Below are 6,257 nucleotides of genomic sequence, written 5' to 3'. Positions count from 1 at the left end.
CAGTCGCGGGTTAAAAATTTCAAAATTCATTTTTCTCAATCCCTACTCCCAACAACAACAACAACAACAAACAAAAAAAATTTAATTTTAATTTAAAACAGGAGAAAATCCCGATTTAAAAATAAATAAATAAATAAATAAAATGCGCATTTTTAAATAATGAATCAGAAAAAATTAATTTTTTTTTTTTTTTTTTTTTCTGACGAATCTACTACACCCGACCCTGATTTATTTTTAACATAAGTCATGACCTAAGGTTTCTTTTTTTTTTTTTTTTTTTTTTTTTTTTTTTTCCGTCCCGCCAATTTTGTATTAAATTATCATTTTCATATCATTTGTTATTTGAAAAGTGACGCGAAGACAGAGAGAGAGAGAGAGAGAGAGAGAGAGAGAGAAAGAGAGAGATAGGAAAAAAAAGGATCGAAATAAGGATAATCACCATCATCATCATCATCATCATCATCATCATCGTCATAATAACACGTTACGTATTTCTAATTAAATTATTTTATTTATTTTGTATAATCCTAACGACAGAAATTTCTCTCTATCGGTTATTTATTTATTTTTTTTAAAATTTTAAATTTACTATAATTTCCCGCCTTTTTTCAAAACCAAACCGGAAAGAGAGAAAAAATCAAAAAAAATGAAATTATATATGTAATAAATATCATCTGAAAAAAAAAATGTTTTCGACGTATTATTTACTCGTTAATAAAATAATAATAATAATATCCGTGTAAATAATAAACAAACAAACAAACAAACAACAACCAAATCCAACAACCAGTTCCGCCTCTGAATTTAAAAAAAAAAAAACATTGAAATGCAAAAGATTTTTTTTACAATAATGATTGATCTTCGTCCCTTTTTTCGAATATTTATCAGGTTCAATCATTGAATTTCATTTTAAAAAAAATTTTTTTTTTTTTTTTTTTTAGGTTACTTAACTTAAAAGCTTCCCCGAATATTTCATAAAGTAAAAAAAAAAAATCCATAACAAATAAATTTCACAGAAACAAAGTCATAGAATAAATAAAATTTTAAATTATTTAATTGTTACTGAATAATAATTTTTTTTTTAAAATGAATTATTTATTATTTTAAAAAAAAATCTATAATATATTATTACAAAAAGGTAAATAAATAAATAAATAATTAAATTTAAACAATTTCCCCATTTTTTTGTTATACCTGAAAAAGTAAAAACAAACAAACAAACAACAACAACCGAAAAAAAAAAACATTTTTTTTTTTTAAGGTAATGAAAACGTATGAAACTTAATGTTAATGAGGTTAAATTTTTTTTTTTTTTTTATGCAATTAAAAACGACAAACGGTAAGCGTTTCCTTTTTTTTTTTTTTTTAAGGACCGTATTAAGGAAAGTATTTCGTATTTTTTTAATTAATCGATTAACATTTTAAAAAAAATTAAAAATCGAGTTGACAAAATTAAATTTTCAACGGCTTAAATCGAAACAAAAATTTTTTTTTTTTTTTTACATTTTCGACATATGGTTGTTGGTAACAATGTTTTGATGACGTCATAAATGTGAAATAAAAAAGGGATAACAAAGATTAAATTACGTAATAAAAAAAAGGTTTTTGTGAGTGAAGAGAGTAAAAAGGTGTAAATATAAAAATTAAATATTAATGCCCGCGGGAGAGAATCCAAGCAGGAGAAAAAGAGAGTTTGGATGAGAGAGAGAGAAGAGGAAAATTGAGGGGGAGCAGTGTGAGAGAGAGAGAGAGAATGAGACAGGAGAGCAATTATCTTGTGTAAAAAAAATTTTTTTTTTTTTTTCTGATATACTATTTATAAAACGGATGAGGTTGGAATGTTTAGGGCATCTATCTTTAGATTCTTTACGTGGGTAGTTAACTTTTGTCATGTGTCCGCTTTATTTGTCTCTCTCTCCCTCTTTCTCTCTCTCTCTCTCTCTCTCTCTCTTTGTAAATATTTTTCAAAAAAAAAAAAAGTTGCCATGGATAAACGTTAAACGATGTTAAATATAAAAATGAAACGTGACAGACACGACAAATAATTAAACCTTTTTCTTTCCCCCCCCTTCTTTTTCTACCTGTTTTCGCAATTAAAAAATTATTTTATTTATTCACCACCCTCTCCCATTTCCCCCCCCCCACTTCTCCTCACATTTCTACGTCATCAATTACTTCTCATACTGATAACTGGGGGAGAAAGAAACCTTTCGGTGTTGATACCTGTAAACAAAATATTAAAAATTTCACACACACATGCAATTTTTTTTTTATTACAAAATCAAAAAGAAAAAGTTATGAATGATGATGATGAGTGACGTCATCACCTAAAAAAAAGGAAAAATTGTATGTTCGAACCTGAAAAAATTTTTTTTTTCTTTTTCGTTTCATTTCACTTCGAAACGTGTCATAACATAAGGAAAAAAAAAAATTTTTTTTTATTTAGCTTTAAGCAATTCAAATAATAATAAATGGTGCATTTAAAAAAAAAGCATGTTTAAACTTGTATTCAGGTTCGGGGCCGACTAGGTACGCTTAGGTACGATTTCACATAATTTTTTTCCTTCTTTTTCTTTTTCTTCTTCTTCTTTTTCTTAAAATAAATGTAAGAAAAATTTTTTTTTTTTACTGCATTTTAAAATTGTCTTTTTTCTTTAGAGGAAACGGGGAGGGGGGGGAGGGAGGGGGGTTAAGGAAAAGAAAAGATTTAATAAATTACAAAATCAATTTTTGTAATGATTTCAGGTATTCGAAATGTTAAAAACAAAATACAGGTAAATCAAGATGATATTTATAATCGTTGTATACCTTTTTTTAAAAAATTCATTTCGTATGAATAAAATCAAATTTTTTTTTTTTTTTTAATGCCAATGGAATATGCATAATTTAGTGACGTCATATCCGCCTGTCGTGAAATATACGTAAAAAATTTTCATGTTTAACCAAAAAAAAAAAAATCGTATTTAATATATCAGTACCGTAATTAGAAAATGTTATTTAATATCAGATAAAAAAAAAAATCAAAATCTTATAATTAATTTTCCTTTAAAACAAACGGAGAAAAGTTTTTTCCCGCCATTTTTTATTTTTCAAACGAAAACTTTAAAAATTTCGATTTTCAAAAAAAAAATTTTTTTCTCCCCCCTCTCTCTCTCTTTCTCTCTTATCCCAAATAATCAGAATAAAAAATTTTATTAGTTTAAGTTCAAAGGTTATCGAATACATTTATAAACTACACGCAACAACAACAAATAATAATAATGATAATAATATTGAAATTATAAATTTACGCAGTCCAGCAGGGCCGTAATGAAAACGCCATTTTTTTTTTAAAACAAAAAATTCGACGACGTTGGCGGTGACTTTTTTTTTTGTTTTTTTACTCTATAAAATTTATAAAAAATCTCCCACAAAACTAAATAAAATTATTTTTAATATATATAAAAATAAAAATCTTTTGTAAATATTTCTTTTTATTAAAACTTTGCCAACAGCAAAATTTTTTTTCTGTTTTTTTTTTTTTTTTTTTGTTTCCAACGCGAGATGACACCAAAAATTATTATTATTATTATTATCAATTGTTACCAACTTATTAACATTTAATTGTTTAGATAAATTAATTTTTATTTAGCAAAAAAAATTTTAATAAAAATTTCAAAATGATTTATAAGAAAAAAAAAAACGGATTATTAATTATCGCCGCCATTTTGTTTTTCTTTCTCGTTTCCGTTAAATAAAAAAACGATCAATCAATAAGTAGTAATAATAATAATAATTCGTTATGTAGGGGGTAAATTATAACAAACAAATTTTTTCAAAAAATGTGTTAACGATTTACGTAAAATTATTTTAAGGGTTGTTTTATTTAAATTTTCACCCTTAGTAATATGCAAACCCGTTTGTTTTTATAACAAATGTAATATGTTTAACAATCGAAGCAGAAGAAAAAAAAAAGAATTAATTGGTGACGGTGGTGCGATTTAAGTGAAAAAAAGGATTTTTATTATTATTATTAAATAAAATAAAAAAATAAGCCCGTATATATATTTAGTTTGTTCTGCCCTCTTATTATCATTATTATTTTAAATGTATTAATTATTATTATTATTATTATTAATATGTTCGTTGTTAAAAAAAAAAAATTCAAAAAATGAATCACGGCTTTGAACGTTTCTCTTACATATAATAATAATAATAATAATAATGAAGAAGTGAAAAGAGTTGTTGTTGTTGTTAAATTTGTCTGGTGTCACGTCGACTTTTGACACGTTTTTTTTTTTTTTGAAAATTAAATCGATTAAATCAATGGCGAATAATATATATAAATATATTTGAGAGAGCGAAAAAATTTTTAAATATTTTAAATTGATGACGATGATGATGACGACGATGGCGACGATGGCGACGACGACGACAAAATCCGATAAAATTTTTATTTTAAGAAAAATATTTTTGACCGTTGGCGTGGAAAAAAAAAAAAAAAACATTTTAACTTTTGGTAATTTAATTTATTTTTAATTATGGCGACATTTTTTCTCATTTACCCGAAGGTAAATAATAATAATAATAATAATAATAATAATAATAATAATAATAATAGTTATAATTGATTTTTATTGATTTATAATGTTATTAATTAATACTTTTTCCAAACGAAATTTTTAACGATTATTATTATTATTATTATTATTATTATTATTATTATTGTTATTGTTTTTGTTGTTGTCGTTGTTGTTGGCATTGTTGTCGTTAAATTTCATTTTACAAAATTAGCGACAAATTTTTTTTTTTAATTGTATACATATAAGGAGAAAACTAGGAAAAAATTTACGAATTACTCACACGTCATTTTTAACTTGAACAATCAACAGCGTGCCTTATCCGATTCATACAAAAAAAACACGTGGAAGTAGATTAATTAATACTCATTTATAAATCAAAAAACCACCATTCTCGAAATTACAATTAAAAAAAAAAAAACAAAAAAAAATTTAAGGTTTTGTTTTCTTCAGGTTCTCATCGTTCGTATATATATATATTTTTTGACTCGTTTTGTTTGTTCTCGAAAAAAAAAAAATTCGTTTGTTTGTTTGTTTGTTTGAAAAGAAAACCAATTAAGAAAAACCACTTGTTACTACAACCCGAAATCCTTCTATAGAGACGACATTTTTTGATACATTTGTCTAATCTGCGGATTTATTTCTGGCACCACATGTTATTTTTTTTTTTTTTTAACAAAATGGCGGAAGAGTTAAAGAAAAAATTAAATATTCTTATTTATTCACGTGGAAATCGACCAAAAAAATTGATTAATAATAATAAAATGTTATGTTAACGGCGTTAATCCGACCAATTTTTTTTTCCCTCCTTGGGTCGGTTGTTAAAAAATAAACCAACAAACAAGGAAACAAACGGGGAGAAGGAGAAAGAAAAGAAAATGGAGGGAAAAAAAACACGCAATAATATTTTAATTAATAATTTTCCAAAAAAAAATTTTTTTCTATAAAAGAACAAAAAAAAAATTTGTTATTAAATACGACAAAACGACAACGACAACGCGGTAAAACGCCAAATGTTTTTTTTTTGAATAATCGTGGCAGGAGACATTTACGATTAATTTCGTGTATCCAGTTTCAATATTTCAAAAAATTCAATTTTTTTTTTTCTTTTTTAAACGTTACCGTATATCCTTTTTTTTTTTTATTGAGTACAACTTCCGGTTGTTATTTATCGATCGATTTATTTTTCCCTCTTTAAAATCGATAAAAAATAAATAATAATAATAATTATTTCGTTTAAAATAAATAAATATAACGTGGAAAAAAAAAAAAACGGAAAACTTACGTAACTTTTTTTTTAGGCGGTAGGCGAGGTTCGATTTGATTTTGTTTGTCGTTTGTTGTTTGTATGTACGCACTCACGCACACAAAATTGTTGTTGTTGTTGTTATCTATGTGACCTTGAAGTCGAAAACCAAGAAATTATAACGACAACAATTTGAAAAAAAAAATTTTTTTCCTTCCTTTCCTTTCCTTTTTTTCTTCTGCTTTCCCCCCCCCCCCACTATAATTTCTAGAACATTCTCCTCTCTTCTCCTCACACTCCTCACACATAATTTTCCACACAAACGCAAATTAATTTTTAACGGATAAAATCAATCAGTTTTCATTCATAAGGGAAATTTTTTTTTTATTTACTCTATGAAAATTTCGAGATTTTTTTTTTTTTGGAAAAAATCGATTGGCAACAATGACGAA

Source organism: Pediculus humanus, genomic scaffold (assembly GCF_000006295.1).
Source record: "Pediculus humanus corporis 1103172107395 genomic scaffold, whole genome shotgun sequence".
Classification (NCBI taxonomy): domain Eukaryota; kingdom Metazoa; phylum Arthropoda; class Insecta; order Psocodea; family Pediculidae; genus Pediculus; species Pediculus humanus.
Note: the sequence above shows the minus strand (reverse complement) of the source record.